Source organism: Cryptomeria japonica, unplaced genomic scaffold (genome assembly GCF_030272615.1).
Source record: "Cryptomeria japonica unplaced genomic scaffold, Sugi_1.0 HiC_scaffold_212, whole genome shotgun sequence".
Lineage (NCBI taxonomy): Eukaryota > Viridiplantae > Streptophyta > Pinopsida > Cupressales > Cupressaceae > Cryptomeria > Cryptomeria japonica.
Window position 1 is genome coordinate 191,515 of NW_026729034.1, and position 21,919 is coordinate 213,433.

Consider the following 21,919-nt stretch of genomic DNA (forward strand, 5'->3'; position numbering starts at 1 on the left):
GTGCCCACCTTGCACCAAGTGCGCACCCGGGGCAAACCGAGCGCCTTGGTGCACCGGGGCAAGATCGAGCGTGCACCCGAGGCGCCCCGAACATGCACCAAGGTGCACTCGGCCCACATGTGAGCGCAGGTCGTTGCGCCCGAGGTGGTGTGTGGGCACCGCGTTGCAGACGGGACACTGCACGCACACGACGCCCCCTCCAGGTGCACGCACGTAGGCCGGGCCGGGTGCACACCCGACGCCCTAGCAAGGTGCGCGCACCCGGGCAGGGCTCACACTTGGCGAACGGGGCGCACTTCGCGAGGGAGGGTGTGCACCTCGACGGGGGTGGGTGGCCGGGGTGGATTCGCACGTGGGTCGCGGTTTGCTAAGTACACACTGCGACAAGCTCATAACGGGTGCGATCATACCAGCGTTAGTGCACCGGATCCCATCAGAACTCCGCAGTTAAGCGCGCTTGGGCCGGAGTAGTACTGGGATGGGTGACCTCCCGGGAAGTCCCGGTGTTGCACCCTTTTTTAGTTTTTCGCCGGGCGTCGCAATGCTATTTGAATAAACCTTTTGCCCGTTTGCGTTCTCGTCGGGGCCGGGCCGGGCCGGGGTGCGCTGCCCGCACTACCGCGCGCGCGGGGGCGACACCGAGCGCGCACCCGAGGCGCCCCGAGCACACAGGCCACGGTGCAACCCGGGCGTTGTGCGCGCACCCCGGTGCGCCCGAGGTGCTGCGCGCGCACCCAGGTGAAATCGGTGTGCACCTCGGCCAGTGCGCGCTCGGTCGAGTCGCGCACGTTGGCCAAGGTGCACGGTGATGTTTCTTACTCTAAGGTTCCGCACCAGACGCCCGGGACAGGTGAGCGAAGCTGGGCGGGGCCGGGTGCGCGGCCGGGGCAGGTGCACGCAGCTGGAGAGAGCTTTGGAGCACACTTCGGAGCGCACCAATGATGCGCTCCATTCAAAAGTTTCCTGAAAAGGCAAAAAAAGTTGAGATTATAGAATTTCCCACTTGAGAGATTGTAAAAAAAAAAAATTTAAAATGAAGGAAACGCGGGTGCCAAGGTGTGCGCAGCCCAGCCAAGGTGTGCGCACCAAGGCGCCCACCCTGGCGAAGGTGCACGCAAGGTGCGCACCCGAGGCAAACCGGACAATTAACCCAACTTTCGACTTCGCGCGCACCTTGGAGCGCACTTCGGAGCGCTCCTTGGTGCGCACCAATCTTGGGCACCTCGGAGTGCACCATGGCGCCCACCAAGGTGCGCACCCGGGGCAAACCGAGCTCCGACTTCGTGCGCACCTTGGAGCGCACGAAAGGTGCGCACCATGGCGCCCACCAAGGTGCGCAGCCCAGCCAAGGCGTGCGCATCAAGGTGCGCACCCTGGCGAAGGTGCGCACCCGGGGCAAACCGAGCTCCGACTTCGTGCGCACCTTGGAGCGCACAAAAGGTGCGCAACCCAGCCAAGGTGTGCGCACCCCGGTCAAACCGAGCTCCGAATCGTGCGCACCAGAGGTGCACGCCATCGTGCGCACCTTGGAGCACACTTCGGAGCCCTCCTTGGTGCGCGCCGATGTTGCGCACCTCGGAGCGCACCCGGGGAAAACAATGCAATTAACCCGACTTTCGACTTCGTGGGCACCTCGGAGCGCTCTCGGGTTCGCACCTCGGAGCACACCGAGGTGCGCACCTTTGATGCGCTGCCTTCACCAATTTCCAGAAAAGGCAAGAAAACATTGAGAAGGTGTGCGCACCGAGGTGCCCACCCTGGCGAAGGTGCACGCGAGGTGCGCACCCGGGGCAAACCGGGCTCCGACTTCGTGCACGCCGCACCTTGGAGCACACTTCGGAGCGCTCCTTGGTGCGCACCAGGGCGCGCAACCCAGCCGAGGTGCCCACCCCGGCGAAGGTGCACGCGAGGTGCGCACCCGGGGCAAACCGGGCTCCGACTTCGTGCACGCCATGGTGCCCACCGCGGCGAAGGTGCACGCGAGGTGCGCACCCGGGGCAAACCGGGCTCCGACTTCGTGCACGCCGCACCTTGGAGCACACTTCGGAGCGCTCCTTGGTGCGCACCATGGTGCCCACCAGGGCGCGCAACCCCGCCGAAGGTGCACGCGAGGTGCGCACCCGGGGCAAACCGGGCTCCGACTTCGTGCACGCCGCACCTTGGAGCACACTTCGGAGCGCTCCTTGGTGCGCACCATGGTGCCCACCAGGGCGCGCAACCCCGCCGAAGGTGCACGCGAGGTGCGCACCCGGGGCAAACCGGGCTCCGACTTCGTGCACGCCATGGTGCGCACCGCGGCGAAGGTGCGCACCCGGGGCAAACCGGGCTCCGACTTCGTGCACGCCGCACCTTGGAGCACACTTCGGAGCGCTCCTTGGTGCGCACCAGGGCGCGCAACCCAGCCGAGGTGCCCACCCCGGCGAAGGTGCACGCGAGGTGCGTACCCGGGGCAAACCGGGCTCCGACTTCGTGCACGCCGCACCTTGGAGCACACTTCGGAGCGCTCCTTGGTGCGCACCATGGTGCCCACCAGGCCGCGCAACCCAGCCAAGGTGTGCGCACCAAGGTGCACGCGAGGTGCGCACCCGGGGCAAACCGGGGTCCGACTTCGTGCACGCCGCACCTTGGAGCACACATCGGGGCGCTCCCGGGTTCGCACCGGCGTTGCGCACCGTGGTGGGCACCTCGGAGCACACCAAGGTGGGCAGCGAGGTGCGCACCTTTGATGCGATGCCTTCACTAATTTCCATAAAAGGCAAAAAAAAAACGAGATTTTAAAATTTCCGTTTTGAAAGATAGTGAGAAAAAGGGAATGCTGGTGCCATCTTGAGCCCGCCCTGGTGCGCAGCCCAGCCAAGGTGTGCGCACCAAGGTGCCCACCCTGGCGAAGGTGCGCGCCCGGGCAATTAACCCAACTTCCAACTTCGCGCGCGCCAGGGTGGGAGCGCACCCAACAACCGGGCCTGGGAAGAGCCAATGCGAGAAACCCCACCAAACGCTCTGACAAAAAAAGAGGGGGCGCTCCAGTAACCCCGCTTCGGAGCGCACCCTGGGCAAACCCAGCCAAGGTGCCCACCCCGGCCAAGGTGCAGGCGAGGTGCGCACCCGGGGCAAACCGGGCTCCGACAACGTGCACGCCGCACCTTGGAGCACACTTCGTAGCGCTCCCGGGTGCGCACCTCAGAGCACACCAAGGTGGGCAGCGAGGTGCGCACCTTTGATGCGCTGCCTTCACTAATTTCCAGAAAAGGCAAAAAAAAAAGGAGATTTTAAAATTTCCGTTTTGAAAGATAGTGAAAAAAACGGAACGCGCGTGCCATCTTGAGCCCGCCCTGGTGCACAGCCCAGGTAAGGTGCCCACCCTGGCAAAGGTGCGCACCCGGGCAATTAACCCTACTTCCGACTTCGTGCGCGCCAGGGTGGCAACCGGGCCTCGGAAGAGCCAATGCGAGAAACCCCACCAAACGCTCCGACAAAAAAAGAGGCGGCGCTCCAATAACCCCGCTTCGGAGCGCAGCCGGGGCAAACCCAGCCAAGGTGCCCACCCCGACGAAGGTGCACGCGAGGTGCGCACCCGGGGCAAACCGGGCTCCGACAACGTGCACGCAGCACCTTGGAGCACACTTCGAAGCACTCCCGGGTGCCCACCGGCGTTGCGCACCGTGGTGGGCAGCGAGGTGCGCACCTTTGATGCGCTGCCTTCACTAATTTCCAGAAAAAGGCAAAAAAAAATGAGATTTTAAAATTTCCGTTTTGAAAGATAGTGAAAAAAAAGGAACGCGGGTGCCATCTTGAGCCCGCCCTGGTGCGCAGCCCAGGCAAGGCATGCGCACCAAGGTGCCCACCCGAGGTGCACACCCGGGGCAAACCGGGCTCCGACTTCGTGCAGGCCGCACCTTGGAGCACACTTCGGAGCGCTCCTTGGTGCGCACCATGGTGCCCACCAGGGCGCGCAACCCAGCCAAGGTCTGCACACTAAGGTGCCCACCCCGGCGAAGGTGCACGCGAGGTGCGCACCCGGGGCAAACCGGGCTCCGACTTCGTGCACGCCATGGTGCCCACCGCGGCGAAGGTGCACGCGAGGTGCGCACCCGGGGCAAACCGGGCTCCGACTTCGTGCACGCCGCACCTTGGAGCACACTTCGGAGCGCTCCTTGGTGCGCACCATGGTGCCCACCAGGGCGCGCAACCCAGCCAAGGTGTGCGCACCAAGGTGCACGCGAGGTGCGCACCCGGGGCAAACCGGGGTCCGACTTCGTGCATGCCGCACCTTGGAGCACACATCGGAGCGCTCCCAGGTTCGCACCAGCGTTGCGCACCTTTGATGCGCTGCCTTCACTAATTTCCAGAAAAGGCAAAAAAAAACGATATTTTAAAATTTCCGTTCTGAAAGATAGTGAAAAAAACGGAACGCGGGTGCCATCTTGAGCCCTTCCTGGTGCGCAGCCCAGGCAAGTTGTGCGCACCAAGGTGCCCACCCTGGCGGAGGTGCGCGCCCGGGGCAAACCGGGCTCCGACTTCGTGCACTGCATGGTGCCCACCAAGGCGCGCAACCCAGCCAAGGTGCCCACCGCAGCGAAGGTGCACGCGAGGTGCACACCCGGGGCAAACCGGGCTCCGACTTCGTGCACGCCGCACCTTGGAGCACACTTCAGAGCGCTCCTTGGTGCGCACCAGGGCGCGCAACCCAGCCGAGGTGCCCACCCCGGCGAAGGTGCACGCGAGGTGCGCACCCGGGGCAAACCGGGCTCCGACTTCGTGCACGCCATGGTGCCCACCGCGGCGAAGGTGCGCACCTGGGGCAAACCGGGCTCCGACTTCGTGCACGCCGCACCTTGGAGCACACTTCGGAGCGCTCCTTGGTGCGCACCATGGTGCCCACCAGGCCGCGCAACCCAGCCAAGGTGTGCGCACCAAGGTGCACGCGAGGTGCGCACCCGGGGCAAACCGGGGTCCGACTTCGTGCACGCCGCACCTTGGAGCACACATCGGGGCGCTCCCGGGTTCGCACCGGCGTTGCGCACCGTGGTGGGCACCTCGGAGCACACCAAGGTGGGCAGCGAGGTGCGCACCTTTGATGCGATGCCTTCACTAATTTCCATAAAAGGCAAAAAAAAAACGAGATTTTAAAATTTCCGTTTTGAAAGATAGTGAGAAAAAGGGAATGCTGGTGCCATCTTGAGCCCGCCCTGGTGCGCAGCCCAGCCAAGGTTTGCGCACCAAGGTGCCCACCCTGGCGAAGGTGCGCGCCCGGGCAATTAACCCAACTTCCAACTTCGCGCGCGCCAGGGTGGGAGCGCACCCAACAACCGGGCCTGGGAAGAGCCAATGCGAGAAACCCCACCAAACTCTCTGACAAAAAAAGAGGGGGCGCTCCAGTAACCCCGCTTCGGAGCGCACCCTGGGCAAACCCAGCCAAGGTGCCCACCCCGGCCAAGGTGCAGGCGAGGTGCGCACCCGGGGCAAACCGGGCTCCGACAACGTGCACGTCGCACCTTGGAGCACACTTCGTAGCGCTCCCGGGTGCGCACCTCAGAGCACACCAAGGTGGGCAGCGAGGTGCGCACCTTTGATGCGCTGCCTTCACTAATTTCCAGAAAAGGCAAAAAAAAAAGGAGATTTTAAAATTTCCGTTTTGAAAGATAGTGAAAAAAACGGAACGCGCGTGCCATCTTGAGCCCGCCCTGGTGCGCAGCCCAGGTAAGGTGCCACCCTGGCAAAGGTGCGCACCCGGGCAATTAACCCTACTTCCGACTTCGTGCGCGCCAGGGTGGCAACCGGGCCTCGGAAGAGCCAATGCGAGAAACCCCACCAAACGCTCCGACAAAAAAAGAGGCGGCGCTCCAATAACCCCGCTTCGGAGCGCAGCCGGGGCAAACCAAGCCAAGGTGCCCACCCCGACGAAGGTGCACGCGAGGTGCGCACCCGGGGCAAACCGGGCTCCGACAACGTGCACGCAGCACCTTGGAGCACACTTCGAAGCACTCCCGGGTGCCCACCGGCGTTGCGCACCGTGGTGGGCAGCGAGGTGCGCACCTTTGATGCGCTGCCTTCACTAATTTCCAGAAAAAGGCAAAAAAAAATGAGATTTTAAAATTTCCGTTTTGAAAGATAGTGAAAAAAAAGGAACGCGGGTGCCATCTTGAGCCCGCCCTGGTGCGCAGCCCAGGCAAGGCATGCGCACCAAGGTGCCCACCCGAGGTGCACACCCGGGGCAAACCGGGCTCCGACTTCGTGCAGGCCGCACCTTGGAGCACACTTCGGAGCGCTCCTTGGTGCGCACCATGGTGCCCACCAGGGCGCACCCGAGGCAAACCGGGCTCCGACTTCGTGCACGCCGCACCTTGGAGCACACATCGGAGCGCTCCCAGGTTCGCACCAGCGTTGCGCACCTTTGATGCGCTGCCTTCACTAATTTCCAGAAAAGGCAAAAAAAAACGATATTTTAAAATTTCCGTTCTGAAAGATAGTGAAAAAAACGGAACGCGGGTGCCATCTTGAGCCCTTCCTGATGCGCAGCCCAGGCAAGTTGTGCGCACCAAGGTGCCCACCCTGGCGGAGGTGCGCGCCCGGGGCAAACCGGGCTCCGACTTCGTGCACTGCATGGTGCCCACCAAGGCGCGCAACCCAGCCAAGGTGCCCACCGCAGCGAAGGTGCACGCGAGGTGCGCACCCGAGGTGCACACCCGGGGCAAACCGGGCTCCGACTTCGTGCACGCCGCACCTTGGAGCACACTTCAGAGCGCTCCTTGGTACGCACCAGGGCGCGCAACCCAGCCAAGGTGCTCACCCCGGCGAAGGTGCACGCGAGGTGCGCACCCGGGGCAAACCGGGCTCGGACTTCGTGCACGCCGCACCTTGGAGCACACATCGGAGCGCTCCCGGGTTCGCACCAGCATTGCGCACCTTTGATGCGCTGCCTTCACTAATTTCCAGAAAAGGCAAAAAAAAGAAAAAAATGAGATTTTAAAATTTCCGTTTTGAAAGATAGTGAAAAAAACGGAACGCGGGTGCCATCTTGAGCCCGCCCTGGTGTGCAGCCCAGGCAAGTTGTGCGCACCAAGGCACCCACCCTGGCCAAGGTGGGTCACGGGGTGGGTCCTAGGGTGGGTAACGGGGTGGGTACTAAGGTGCGTGCCAAGGTGGGTCATAGGGTGGGTGCCAAGGTGGGCACCAGGGTGGGTGTGCACCAACCCTAGCCAGGGTAGGTCACGGGGTGGTTGTCGGGGTGGGCGTCAAGGAGCCAAGGTGGGTGGCAAGTAGCCAAGTTGCGTGCCAAGGTGGGTGTCGGGGTGGGTGCCAAGGATCCAAGGTGGGTGCCAAGGAACCAAGGTGGGTGTCTGGGTGGGTGCCGAGGTGGGAGCCAGGGTGGGTCCCAAGGTGAGTGCAAAGGTGGGTGCCAGGGTCAAGGTGAGTGCCAATGTGGGTTCCAAGGTGCCAGGGTCAGGGTGAGTGCCAATGTGGGTTCAAAGGTGCTAAGTTGGGTGCGAGGTTGGGTGCGAGGGTGGGTGGGTGCCAAGGTGTGCTAGGTGGAAGCCCGGGTGGGTCGGCATCCCATGGGTGTCGAGTTGGGTGCCTGATGGGTGCTTCTTGTCAAGTTTTAGTCGTCGGGACTCATTTCGAGCCTTAGAGGTCGTTTCTTGTCCGGTTGCCCTGTCTTCGACCTGGGAACCCAATTTTGGTCCTCGGGTCCCATTTTTTTTTGTCTCGCATCCCACTTTTGGCCTGTGGCCTTTTCGGGGTCGATTCTCGTTTTGGGCATCAGAGCATGTTTCTTCTCCTAAAACCCAATATTTGTTTATTAAGTCTCGGAACACATTTTTGTTCTCGTGGACCCATCATGGGTCTTGGAACGCATTTGTGGTCCTTGGGTCCCATTTTGCATCCCGAAACTTGTGTTTTGGTGCTTGATCCCTATTTTGGGTGCCCACCTTGCACCAAGTGCGCACCCGGGGCAAACCGAGCGCCTTGGTGCACCGGGGCAAGATCGAGCGTGCACCCGAGGCGCCCCGAACATGCACCAAGGTGCACTCGGCCCACATGTGAGCGCAGGTCGTTGCGCCCGAGGTGGTGTGTGGGCACCGCGTTGCAGACGGGACACTGCACGCACACGACGCCCCCTCCAGGTGCACGCACGTAGGCCGGGCCGGGTGCACACCCGACGCCCTAGCAAGGTGCGCGCACCCGGGCAGGGCTCACACTTGGCGAACGGGGCGCACTTCGCGAGGGAGGGTGTGCACCTCGACGGGGGTGGGTGGCCGGGGTGGATTCGCACGTGGGTCGCGGTTTGCTAAGTACACACTGCGACAAGCTCATAACGGGTGCGATCATACCAGCGTTAGTGCACCGGATCCCATCAGAACTCCGCAGTTAAGCGCGCTTGGGCCGGAGTAGTACTGGGATGGGTGACCTCCCGGGAAGTCCCGGTGTTGCACCCTTTTTTAGTTTTTCGCCGGGCGTCGCAATGCTATTTGAATAAACCTTTTGCCCGTTTGCGTTCTCGTCGGGGCCGGGCCGGGCCGGGGTGCGCTGCCCGCACTACCGCGCGCGCGGGGGCGACACCGAGCGCGCACCCGAGGTGCCCCGAGCACACAGGCCACGGTGCAACCCGGGCGTTGTGCGCGCACCCCGGTGCGCCCGAGGTGCTGCGCGCGCACCCAGGTGAAATCGGTGTGCACCTCGGCCAGTGCGCGCTCGGTCGAGTCGCGCACGTTGGCCAAGGTGCACGGTGATGTTTCTTACTCTAAGGTTCCGCACCAGACGCCCGGGACAGGTGAGCGAAGCTGGGCGGGGCCGGGTGCGCGGCCGGGGCAGGTGCACGCAGCTGGAGAGAGCTTTGGAGCACACTTCGGAGCGCACCAATGATGCGCTCCATTCAAAAGTTTCCTGAAAAGGCAAAAAAAATTGAGATTATAGAATTTCCCACTTGAGAGATTGTAAAAAAAAAAAATTTAAAATGAAGGAAACGCGGGTGCCAAGGTGTGCGCAGCCCAGCCAAGGTGTGCGCACCAAGGCGCCCACCCTGGCGAAGGTGCACGCAAGGTGCGCACCCGAGGCAAACCGGACAATTAACCCAACTTTCGACTTCGCGCGCACCTTGGAGCGCACTTCGGAGCGCTCCTTGGTGCGCACCAATCTTGGGCACCTCGGAGTGCACCATGGCGCCCACCAAGGTGCGCACCCGGGGCAAACCGAGCTCCGACTTCGTGCGCACCTTGGAGCGCACGAAAGGTGCGCACCATGGCGCCCACCAAGGTGCGCAGCCCAGCCAAGGCGTGCGCATCAAGGTGCGCACCCTGGCGAAGGTGCGCACCCGGGGCAAACCGAGCTCCGACTTCGTGCGCACCTTGGAGCGCACAAAAGGTGCGCAACCCAGCCAAGGTGTGCGCACCCCGGTCAAACCGAGCTCCGAATCGTGCGCACCAGAGGTGCACGCCATCGTGCGCACCTTGGAGCACACTTCGGAGCCCTCCTTGGTGCGCGCCGATGTTGCGCACCTCGGAGCGCACCCGGGGAAAACAATGCAATTAACCCGACTTTCGACTTCGTGGGCACCTCGGAGCGCTCTCGGGTTCGCACCTCGGAGCACACCGAGGTGCGCACCTTTGATGCGCTGCCTTCACCAATTTCCAGAAAAGGCAAGAAAACATTGAGAAGGTGTGCGCACCGAGGTGCCCACCCTGGCGAAGGTGCACGCGAGGTGCGCACCCGGGGCAAACCGGGCTCCGACTTCGTGCACGCCGCACCTTGGAGCACACTTCGGAGCGCTCCTTGGTGCGCACCAGGGCGCGCAACCCAGCCGAGGTGCCCACCCCGGCGAAGGTGCACGCGAGGTGCGCACCCGGGGCAAACCGGGCTCCGACTTCGTGCACGCCATGGTGCCCACCGCGGCGAAGGTGCACGCGAGGTGCGCACCCGGGGCAAACCGGGCTCCGACTTCGTGCACGCCGCACCTTGGAGCACACTTCGGAGCGCTCCTTGGTGCGCACCATGGTGCCCACCAGGGCGCGCAACCCCGCCGAAGGTGCACGCGAGGTGCGCACCCGGGGCAAACCGGGCTCCGACTTCGTGCACGCCGCACCTTGGAGCACACTTCGGAGCGCTCCTTGGTGCGCACCATGGTGCCCACCAGGGCGCGCAACCCCGCCGAAGGTGCACGCGAGGTGCGCACCCGGGGCAAACCGGGCTCCGACTTCGTGCACGCCATGGTGCGCACCGCGGCGAAGGTGCGCACCCGGGGCAAACCGGGCTCCGACTTCGTGCACGCCGCACCTTGGAGCACACTTCGGAGCGCTCCTTGGTGCGCACCAGGGCGCGCAACCCAGCCGAGGTGCCCACCCCGGCGAAGGTGCACGCGAGGTGCGTACCCGGGGCAAACCGGGCTCCGACTTCGTGCACGCCGCACCTTGGAGCACACTTCGGAGCGCTCCTTGGTGCGCACCATGGTGCCCACCAGGCCGCGCAACCCAGCCAAGGTGTGCGCACCAAGGTGCACGCGAGGTGCGCACCCGGGGCAAACCGGGGTCCGACTTCGTGCACGCCGCACCTTGGAGCACACATCGGGGCGCTCCCGGGTTCGCACCGGCGTTGCGCACCGTGGTGGGCACCTCGGAGCACACCAAGGTGGGCAGCGAGGTGCGCACCTTTGATGCGATGCCTTCACTAATTTCCATAAAAGGCAAAAAAAAAACGAGATTTTAAAATTTCCGTTTTGAAAGATAGTGAGAAAAAGGGAATGCTGGTGCCATCTTGAGCCCGCCCTGGTGCGCAGCCCAGCCAAGGTGTGCGCACCAAGGTGCCCACCCTGGCGAAGGTGCGCGCCCGGGCAATTAACCCAACTTCCAACTTCGCGCGCGCCAGGGTGGGAGCGCACCCAACAACCGGGCCTGGGAAGAGCCAATGCGAGAAACCCCACCAAACGCTCTGACAAAAAAAGAGGGGGCGCTCCAGTAACCCCGCTTCGGAGCGCACCCTGGGCAAACCCAGCCAAGGTGCCCACCCCGGCCAAGGTGCAGGCGAGGTGCGCACCCGGGGCAAACCGGGCTCCGACAACGTGCACGCCGCACCTTGGAGCACACTTCGTAGCGCTCCCGGGTGCGCACCTCAGAGCACACCAAGGTGGGCAGCGAGGTGCGCACCTTTGATGCGCTGCCTTCACTAATTTCCAGAAAAGGCAAAAAAAAAAGGAGATTTTAAAATTTCCGTTTTGAAAGATAGTGAAAAAAACGGAACGCGCGTGCCATCTTGAGCCCGCCCTGGTGCGCAGCCCAGGTAAGGTGCCCACCCTGGCAAAGGTGCGCACCCGGGCAATTAACCCTACTTCCGACTTCGTGCGCGCCAGGGTGGCAACCGGGCCTCGGAAGAGCCAATGCGAGAAACCCCACCAAACGCTCCGACAAAAAAAGAGGCGGCGCTCCAATAACCCCGCTTCGGAGCGCAGCCGGGGCAAACCCAGCCAAGGTGCCCACCCCGACGAAGGTGCACGCGAGGTGCGCACCCGGGGCAAACCGGGCTCCGACAACGTGCACGCAGCACCTTGGAGCACACTTCGAAGCACTCCCGGGTGCCCACCGGCGTTGCGCACCGTGGTGGGCAGCGAGGTGCGCACCTTTGATGCGCTGCCTTCACTAATTTCCAGAAAAAGGCAAAAAAAAATGAGATTTTAAAATTTCCGTTTTGAAAGATAGTGAAAAAAAAGGAACGCGGGTGCCATCTTGAGCCCGCCCTGGTGCGCAGCCCAGGCAAGGCATGCGCACCAAGGTGCCCACCCGAGGTGCACACCCGGGGCAAACCGGGCTCCGACTTCGTGCAGGCCGCACCTTGGAGCACACTTCGGAGCGCTCCTTGGTGCGCACCATGGTGCCCACCAGGGCGCGCAACCCAGCCAAGGTCTGCACACTAAGGTGCCCACCCCGGCGAAGGTGCACGCGAGGTGCGCACCCGGGGCAAACCGGGCTCCGACTTCGTGCACGCCATGGTGCCCACCGCGGCGAAGGTGCACGCGAGGTGCGCACCCGGGGCAAACCGGGCTCCGACTTCGTGCACGCCGCACCTTGGAGCACACTTCGGAGCGCTCCTTGGTGCGCACCATGGTGCCCACCAGGGCGCGCAACCCAGCCAAGGTGTGCGCACCAAGGTGCACGCGAGGTGCGCACCCGGGGCAAACCGGGGTCCGACTTCGTGCACGCCGCACCTTGGAGCACACATCGGAGCGCTCCCAGGTTCGCACCAGCGTTGCGCACCTTTGATGCGCTGCCTTCACTAATTTCCAGAAAAGGCAAAAAAAAACGATATTTTAAAATTTCCGTTCTGAAAGATAGTGAAAAAAACGGAACGCGGGTGCCATCTTGAGCCCTTCCTGGTGCGCAGCCCAGGCAAGTTGTGCGCACCAAGGTGCCCACCCTGGCGGAGGTGCGCGCCCGGGGCAAACCGGGCTCCGACTTCGTGCACTGCATGGTGCCCACCAAGGCGCGCAACCCAGCCAAGGTGCCCACCGCAGCGAAGGTGCACGCGAGGTGCACACCCGGGGCAAACCGGGCTCCGACTTCGTGCACGCCGCACCTTGGAGCACACTTCAGAGCGCTCCTTGGTGCGCACCAGGGCGCGCAACCCAGCCGAGGTGCCCACCCCGGCGAAGGTGCACGCGAGGTGCGCACCCGGGGCAAACCGGGCTCCGACTTCGTGCACGCCATGGTGCCCACCGCGGCGAAGGTGCGCACCCGGGGCAAACCGGGCTCCGACTTCGTGCACGCCGCACCTTGGAGCACACTTCGGAGCGCTCCTTGGTGCGCACCATGGTGCCCACCAGGCCGCGCAACCCAGCCAAGGTGTGCGCACCAAGGTGCACGCGAGGTGCGCACCCGGGGCAAACCGGGGTCCGACTTCGTGCACGCCGCACCTTGGAGCACACATCGGGGCGCTCCCGGGTTCGCACCGGCGTTGCGCACCGTGGTGGGCACCTCGGAGCACACCAAGGTGGGCAGCGAGGTGCGCACCTTTGATGCGATGCCTTCACTAATTTCCATAAAAGGCAAAAAAAAAACGAGATTTTAAAATTTCCGTTTTGAAAGATAGTGAGAAAAAGGGAATGCTGGTGCCATCTTGAGCCCGCCCTGGTGCGCAGCCCAGCCAAGGTTTGCGCACCAAGGTGCCCACCCTGGCGAAGGTGCGCGCCCGGGCAATTAACCCAACTTCCAACTTCGCGCGCGCCAGGGTGGGAGCGCACCCAACAACCGGGCCTGGGAAGAGCCAATGCGAGAAACCCCACCAAACTCTCTGACAAAAAAAGAGGGGGCGCTCCAGTAACCCCGCTTCGGAGCGCACCCTGGGCAAACCCAGCCAAGGTGCCCACCCCGGCCAAGGTGCAGGCGAGGTGCGCACCCGGGGCAAACCGGGCTCCGACAACGTGCACGCCGCACCTTGGAGCACACTTCGTAGCGCTCCCGGGTGCGCACCTCAGAGCACACCAAGGTGGGCAGCGAGGTGCGCACCTTTGATGCGCTGCCTTCACTAATTTCCAGAAAAGGCAAAAAAAAAAGGAGATTTTAAAATTTCCGTTTTGAAAGATAGTGAAAAAAACGGAACGCGCGTGCCATCTTGAGCCCGCCCTGGTGCGCAGCCCAGGTAAGGTGCCACCCTGGCAAAGGTGCGCACCCGGGCAATTAACCCTACTTCCGACTTCGTGCGCGCCAGGGTGGCAACCGGGCCTCGGAAGAGCCAATGCGAGAAACCCCACCAAACGCTCCGACAAAAAAAGAGGCGGCGCTCCAATAACCCCGCTTCGGAGCGCAGCCGGGGCAAACCAAGCCAAGGTGCCCACCCCGACGAAGGTGCACGCGAGGTGCGCACCCGGGGCAAACCGGGCTCCGACAACGTGCACGCAGCACCTTGGAGCACACTTCGAAGCACTCCCGGGTGCCCACCGGCGTTGCGCACCGTGGTGGGCAGCGAGGTGCGCACCTTTGATGCGCTGCCTTCACTAATTTCCAGAAAAAGGCAAAAAAAAATGAGATTTTAAAATTTCCGTTTTGAAAGATAGTGAAAAAAAAGGAACGCGGGTGCCATCTTGAGCCCGCCCTGGTGCGCAGCCCAGGCAAGGCATGCGCACCAAGGTGCCCACCCGAGGTGCACACCCGGGGCAAACCGGGCTCCGACTTCGTGCAGGCCGCACCTTGGAGCACACTTCGGAGCGCTCCTTGGTGCGCACCATGGTGCCCACCAGGGCGCACCCGAGGCAAACCGGGCTCCGACTTCGTGCACGCCGCACCTTGGAGCACACATCGGAGCGCTCCCAGGTTCGCACCAGCGTTGCGCACCTTTGATGCGCTGCCTTCACTAATTTCCAGAAAAGGCAAAAAAAAACGATATTTTAAAATTTCCGTTCTGAAAGATAGTGAAAAAAACGGAACGCGGGTGCCATCTTGAGCCCTTCCTGATGCGCAGCCCAGGCAAGTTGTGCGCACCAAGGTGCCCACCCTGGCGGAGGTGCGCGCCCGGGGCAAACCGGGCTCCGACTTCGTGCACTGCATGGTGCCCACCAAGGCGCGCAACCCAGCCAAGGTGCCCACCGCAGCGAAGGTGCACGCGAGGTGCGCACCCGAGGTGCACACCCGGGGCAAACCGGGCTCCGACTTCGTGCACGCCGCACCTTGGAGCACACTTCAGAGCGCTCCTTGGTACGCACCAGGGCGCGCAACCCAGCCAAGGTGCTCACCCCGGCGAAGGTGCACGCGAGGTGCGCACCCGGGGCAAACCGGGCTCGGACTTCGTGCACGCCGCACCTTGGAGCACACATCGGAGCGCTCCCGGGTTCGCACCAGCATTGCGCACCTTTGATGCGCTGCCTTCACTAATTTCCAGAAAAGGCAAAAAAAAGAAAAAAATGAGATTTTAAAATTTCCGTTTTGAAAGATAGTGAAAAAAACGGAACGCGGGTGCCATCTTGAGCCCGCCCTGGTGTGCAGCCCAGGCAAGTTGTGCGCACCAAGGCACCCACCCTGGCCAAGGTGGGTCACGGGGTGGGTCCTAGGGTGGGTAACGGGGTGGGTACTAAGGTGCGTGCCAAGGTGGGTCATAGGGTGGGTGCCAAGGTGGGCACCAGGGTGGGTGTGCACCAACCCTAGCCAGGGTAGGTCACGGGGTGGTTGTCGGGGTGGGCGTCAAGGAGCCAAGGTGGGTGGCAAGTAGCCAAGTTGCGTGCCAAGGTGGGTGTCGGGGTGGGTGCCAAGGATCCAAGGTGGGTGCCAAGGAACCAAGGTGGGTGTCTGGGTGGGTGCCGAGGTGGGAGCCAGGGTGGGTCCCAAGGTGAGTGCAAAGGTGGGTGCCAGGGTCAAGGTGAGTGCCAATGTGGGTTCCAAGGTGCCAGGGTCAGGGTGAGTGCCAATGTGGGTTCAAAGGTGCTAAGTTGGGTGCGAGGTTGGGTGCGAGGGTGGGTGGGTGCCAAGGTGTGCTAGGTGGAAGCCCGGGTGGGTCGGCATCCCATGGGTGTCGAGTTGGGTGCCTGATGGGTGCTTCTTGTCAAGTTTTAGTCGTCGGGACTCATTTCGAGCCTTAGAGGTCGTTTCTTGTCCGGTTGCCCTGTCTTCGACCTGGGAACCCAATTTTGGTCCTCGGGTCCCATTTTTTTTTGTCTCGCATCCCACTTTTGGCCTGTGGCCTTTTCGGGGTCGATTCTCGTTTTGGGCATCAGAGCATGTTTCTTCTCCTAAAACCCAATATTTGTTTATTAAGTCTCGGAACACATTTTTGTTCTCGTGGACCCATCATGGGTCTTGGAACGCATTTGTGGTCCTTGGGTCCCATTTTGCATCCCGAAACTTGTGTTTTGGTGCTTGATCCCTATTTTGGGTGCCCACCTTGCACCAAGTGCGCACCCGGGGCAAACCGAGCGCCTTGGTGCACCGGGGCAAGATCGAGCGTGCACCCGAGGCGCCCCGAACATGCACCAAGGTGCACTCGGCCCACATGTGAGCGCAGGTCGTTGCGCCCGAGGTGGTGTGTGGGCACCGCGTTGCAGACGGGACACTGCACGCACACGACGCCCCCTCCAGGTGCACGCACGTAGGCCGGGCCGGGTGCACACCCGACGCCCTAGCAAGGTGCGCGCACCCGGGCAGGGCTCACACTTGGCGAACGGGGCGCACTTCGCGAGGGAGGGTGTGCACCTCGACGGGGGTGGGTGGCCGGGGTGGATTCGCACGTGGGTCGCGGTTTGCTAAGTACACACTGCGACAAGCTCATAACGGGTGCGATCATACCAGCGTTAGTGCACCGGATCCCATCAGAACTCCGCAGTTAAGCGCGCTTGGGCCGGAGTAGTACTGGGATGGGTGACCTCCCGGGAAGTCCCGGTGTTGCACCCTTTTTTAGTTTTTCGCCGGGCGTCGCAATGCTATTTGAATAAACCTTTTGCCCGTTTGCGTTCTCGTCGGGGCCGGGCCGGGCCGGGGTGCGCTGCCCGCACTACCGCGCGCGCGGGGGCGACACCGAGCGCGCACCCGAGGCGCCCCGAGCACACAGGCCACGGTGCAACCCGGGCGTTGTGCGCGCACCCCGGTGCGCCCGAGGTGCTGCGCGCGCACCCAGGTGAAATCGGTGTGCACCTCGGCCAGTGCGCGCTCGGTCGAGTCGCGCACGTTGGCCAAGGTGCACGGTGATGTTTCTTACTCTAAGGTTCCGCACCAGACGCCCGGGACAGGTGAGCGAAGCTGGGCGGGGCCGGGTGCGCGGCCGGGGCAGGTGCACGCAGCTGGAGAGAGCTTTGGAGCACACTTCGGAGCGCACCAATGATGCGCTCCATTCAAAAGTTTCCTGAAAAGGCAAAAAAAGTTGAGATTATAGAATTTCCCACTTGAGAGATTGTAAAAAAAAAAAATTTAAAATGAAGGAAACGCGGGTGCCAAGGTGTGCGCAGCCCAGCCAAGGTGTGCGCACCAAGGCGCCCACCCTGGCGAAGGTGCACGCAAGGTGCGCACCCGAGGCAAACCGGACAATTAACCCAACTTTCGACTTCGCGCGCACCTTGGAGCGCACTTCGGAGCGCTCCTTGGTGCGCACCAATCTTGGGCACCTCGGAGTGCACCATGGCGCCCACCAAGGTGCGCACCCGGGGCAAACCGAGCTCCGACTTCGTGCGCACCTTGGAGCGCACGAAAGGTGCGCACCATGGCGCCCACCAAGGTGCGCAGCCCAGCCAAGGCGTGCGCATCAAGGTGCGCACCCTGGCGAAGGTGCGCACCCGGGGCAAACCGAGCTCCGACTTCGTGCGCACCTTGGAGCGCACAAAAGGTGCGCAACCCAGCCAAGGTGTGCGCACCCCGGTCAAACCGAGCTCCGAATCGTGCGCACCAGAGGTGCACGCCATCGTGCGCACCTTGGAGCACACTTCGGAGCCCTCCTTGGTGCGCGCCGATGTTGCGCACCTCGGAGCGCACCCGGGGAAAACAATGCAATTAACCCGACTTTCGACTTCGTGGGCACCTCGGAGCGCTCTCGGGTTCGCACCTCGGAGCACACCGAGGTGCGCACCTTTGATGCGCTGCCTTCACCAATTTCCAGAAAAGGCAAGAAAACATTGAGAAGGTGTGCGCACCGAGGTGCCCACCCTGGCGAAGGTGCACGCGAGGTGCGCACCCGGGGCAAACCGGGCTCCGACTTCGTGCACGCCGCACCTTGGAGCACACTTCGGAGCGCTCCTTGGTGCGCACCAGGGCGCGCAACCCAGCCGAGGTGCCCACCCCGGCGAAGGTGCACGCGAGGTGCGCACCCGGGGCAAACCGGGCTCCGACTTCGTGCACGCCATGGTGCCCACCGCGGCGAAGGTGCACGCGAGGTGCGCACCCGGGGCAAACCGGGCTCCGACTTCGTGCACGCCGCACCTTGGAGCACACTTCGGAGCGCTCCTTGGTGCGCACCATGGTGCCCACCAGGGCGCGCAACCCCGCCGAAGGTGCACGCGAGGTGCGCACCCGGGGCAAACCGGGCTCCGACTTCGTGCACGCCGCACCTTGGAGCACACTTCGGAGCGCTCCTTGGTGCGCACCATGGTGCCCACCAGGGCGCGCAACCCCGCCGAAGGTGCACGCGAGGTGCGCACCCGGGGCAAACCGGGCTCCGACTTCGTGCACGCCATGGTGCGCACCGCGGCGAAGGTGCGCACCCGGGGCAAACCGGGCTCCGACTTCGTGCACGCCGCACCTTGGAGCACACTTCGGAGCGCTCCTTGGTGCGCACCAGGGCGCGCAACCCAGCCGAGGTGCCCACCCCGGCGAAGGTGCACGCGAGGTGCGTACCCGGGGCAAACCGGGCTCCGACTTCGTGCACGCCGCACCTTGGAGCACACTTCGGAGCGCTCCTTGGTGCGCACCATGGTGCCCACCAGGCCGCGCAACCCAGCCAAGGTGTGCGCACCAAGGTGCACGCGAGGTGCGCACCCGGGGCAAACCGGGGTCCGACTTCGTGCACGCCGCACCTTGGAGCACACATCGGGGCGCTCCCGGGTTCGCACCGGCGTTGCGCACCGTGGTGGGCACCTCGGAGCACACCAAGGTGGGCAGCGAGGTGCGCACCTTTGATGCGATGCCTTCACTAATTTCCATAAAAGGCAAAAAAAAAACGAGATTTTAAAATTTCCGTTTTGAAAGATAGTGAGAAAAAGGGAATGCTGGTGCCATCTTGAGCCCGCCCTGGTGCGCAGCCCAGCCAAGGTGTGCGCACCAAGGTGCCCACCCTGGCGAAGGTGCGCGCCCGGGCAATTAACCCAACTTCCAACTTCGCGCGCGCCAGGGTGGGAGCGCACCCAACAACCGGGCCTGGGAAGAGCCAATGCGAGAAACCCCACCAAACGCTCTGACAAAAAAAGAGGGGGCGCTCCAGTAACCCCGCTTCGGAGCGCACCCTGGGCAAACCCAGCCAAGGTGCCCACCCCGGCCAAGGTGCAGGCGAGGTGCGCACCCGGGGCAAACCGGGCTCCGACAACGTGCACGCCGCACCTTGGAGCACACTTCGTAGCGCTCCCGGGTGCGCACCTCAGAGCACACCAAGGTGGGCAGCGAGGTGCGCACCTTTGATGCGCTGCCTTCACTAATTTCCAGAAAAGGCAAAAAAAAAAGGAGATTTTAAAATTTCCGTTTTGAAAGATAGTGAAAAAAACGGAACGCGCGTGCCATCTTGAGCCCGCCCTGGTGCGCAGCCCAGGTAAGGTGCCCACCCTGGCAAAGGTGCGCACCCGGGCAATTAACCCTACTTCCGACTTCGTGCGCGCCAGGGTGGCAACCGGGCCTCGGAAGAGCCAATGCGAGAAACCCCACCAAACGCTCCGACAAAAAAAGAGGCGGCGCTCCAATAACCCCGCTTCGGAGCGCAGCCGGGGCAAACCCAGCCAAGGTGCCCACCCCGACGAAGGTGCACGCGAGGTGCGCACCCGGGGCAAACCGGGCTCCGACAACGTGCACGCAGCACCTTGGAGCACACTTCGAAGCACTCCCGGGTGCCCACCGGCGTTGCGCACCGTGGTGGGCAGCGAGGTGCGCACCTTTGATGCGCTGCCTTCACTAATTTCCAGAAAAAGGCAAAAAAAAATGAGATTTTAAAATTTCCGTTTTGAAAGATAGTGAAAAAAAAGGAACGCGGGTGCCATCTTGAGCCCGCCCTGGTGCGCAGCCCAGGCAAGGCATGCGCACCAAGGTGCCCACCCGAGGTGCACACCCGGGGCAAACCGGGCTCCGACTTCGTGCAGGCCGCACCTTGGAGCACACTTCGGAGCGCTCCTTGGTGCGCACCATGGTGCCCACCAGGGCGCGCAACCCAGCCAAGGTCTGCACACTAAGGTGCCCACCCCGGCGAAGGTGCACGCGAGGTGCGCACCCGGGGCAAACCGGGCTCCGACTTCGTGCACGCCATGGTGCCCACCGCGGCGAAGGTGCACGCGAGGTGCGCACCCGGGGCAAACCGGGCTCCGACTTCGTGCACGCCGCACCTTGGAGCACACTTCGGAGCGCTCCTTGGTGCGCACCATGGTGCCCACCAGGGCGCGCAACCCAGCCAAGGTGTGCGCACCAAGGTGCACGCGAGGTGCGCACCCGGGGCAAACCGGGGTCCGACTTCGTGCACGCCGCACCTTGGAGCACACATCGGAGCGCTCCCAGGTTCGCACCAGCGTTGCGCACCTTTGATGCGCTGCCTTCACTAATTTCCAGAAAAGGCAAAAAAAAACGATATTTTAAAATTTCCGTTCTGAAAGATAGTGAAAAAAACGGAACGCGGGTGCCATCTTGAGCCCTTCCTGGTGCGCAGCCCAGGCAAGTTGTGCGCACCAAGGTGCCCACCCTGGCGGAGGTGCGCGCCCGGGGCAAACCGGGCTCCGACTTCGTGCACTGCATGGTGCCCACCAAGGCGCGCAACCCAGCCAAGGTGCCCACCGCAGCGAAGGTGCACGCGAGGTGCACACCCGGGGCAAACCGGGCTCCGACTTCGTGCACGCCGCACCTTGGAGCACACTTCAGAGCGCTCCTTGGTGCGCACCAGGGCGCGCAACCCAGCCGAGGTGCCCACCCCGGCGAAGGTGCACGCGAGGTGCGCACCCGGGGCAAACCGGGCTCCGACTTCGTGCACGCCATGGTGCCCACCGCGGCGAAGGTGCGCACCCGGGGCAAACCGGGCTCCGACTTCGTGCACGCCGCACCTTGGAGCACACTTCGGAGCGCTCCTTGGTGCGCACCATGGTGCCCACCAGGCCGCGCAACCCAGCCAAGGTGTGCGCACCAAGGTGCACGCGAGGTGCGCACCCGGGGCAAACCGGGGTCCGACTTCGTGCACGCCGCACCTTGGAGCACACATCGGGGCGCTCCCGGGTTCGCACCGGCGTTGCGCACCGTGGTGGGCACCTCGGAGCACACCAAGGTGGGCAGCGAGGTGCGCACCTTTGATGCGATGCCTTCACTAATTTCCATAAAAGGCAAAAAAAAAACGAGATTTTAAAATTTCCGTTTTGAAAGATAGTGAGAAAAAGGGAATGCTGGTGCCATCTTGAGCCCGCCCTGGTGCGCAGCCCAGCCAAGGTTTGCGCACCAAGGTGCCCACCCTGGCGAAGGTGCGCGCCCGGGCAATTAACCCAACTTCCAACTTCGCGCGCGCCAGGGTGGGAGCGCACCCAACAACCGGGCCTGGGAAGAGCCAATGCGAGAAACCCCACCAAACTCTCTGACAAAAAAAGAGGGGGCGCTCCAGTAACCCCGCTTCGGAGCGCACCCTGGGCAAACCCAGCCAAGGTGCCCACCCCGGCCAAGGTGCAGGCGAGGTGCGCACCCGGGGCAAACCGGGCTCCGACAACGTGCACGCCGCACCTTGGAGCACACTTCGTAGCGCTCCCGGGTGCGCACCTCAGAGCACACCAAGGTGGGCAGCGAGGTGCGCACCTTTGATGCGCTGCCTTCACTAATTTCCAGAAAAGGCAAAAAAAAAAGGAGATTTTAAAATTTCCGTTTTGAAAGATAGTGAAAAAAACGGAACGCGCGTGCCATCTTGAGCCCGCCCTGGTGCGCAGCCCAGGTAAGGTGCCACCCTGGCAAAGGTGCGCACCCGGGCAATTAACCCTACTTCCGACTTCGTGCGCGCCAGGGTGGCAACCGGGCCTCGGAAGAGCCAATGCGAGAAACCCCACCAAACGCTCCGACAAAAAAAGAGGCGGCGCTCCAATAACCCCGCTTCGGAGCGCAGCCGGGGCAAACCAAGCCAAGGTGCCCACCCCGACGAAGGTGCACGCGAGGTGCGCACCCGGGGCAAACCGGGCTCCGACAACGTGCACGCAGCACCTTGGAGCACACTTCGAAGCACTCCCGGGTGCCCACCGGCGTTGCGCACTGTGGTGGGCAGCGAGGTGCGCACCTTTGATGCGCTGCCTTCACTAATTTCCAGAAAAAGG

The 21,919-nt window shown here is 63.2% G+C and overlaps 3 non-coding genes across 3 annotated transcripts; all 3 read left to right on the forward strand.

Moving 5' to 3' along the window:
- The first annotated feature begins 396 nt into the window (after positions 1 to 396).
- Positions 397 to 515, forward strand: LOC131868679 (5S ribosomal RNA). Its single transcript, XR_009367126.1, has one exon. It is a non-coding gene; the product is annotated as a 5S ribosomal RNA (ribosomal RNA).
- A 7,804-nt stretch (positions 516 to 8,319) lies between these two features.
- On the forward strand, positions 8,320 to 8,438 carry LOC131868690 (5S ribosomal RNA). The gene has a single exon (XR_009367137.1). It is a non-coding gene; the product is annotated as a 5S ribosomal RNA (ribosomal RNA).
- Positions 8,439 to 16,242: 7,804 nt separating this feature from the next.
- LOC131868694 (5S ribosomal RNA) lies at positions 16,243 to 16,361 on the forward strand. The gene has a single exon (XR_009367141.1). It is a non-coding gene; the product is annotated as a 5S ribosomal RNA (ribosomal RNA).
- The last annotated feature ends 5,558 nt before the right edge of the window (positions 16,362 to 21,919 follow it).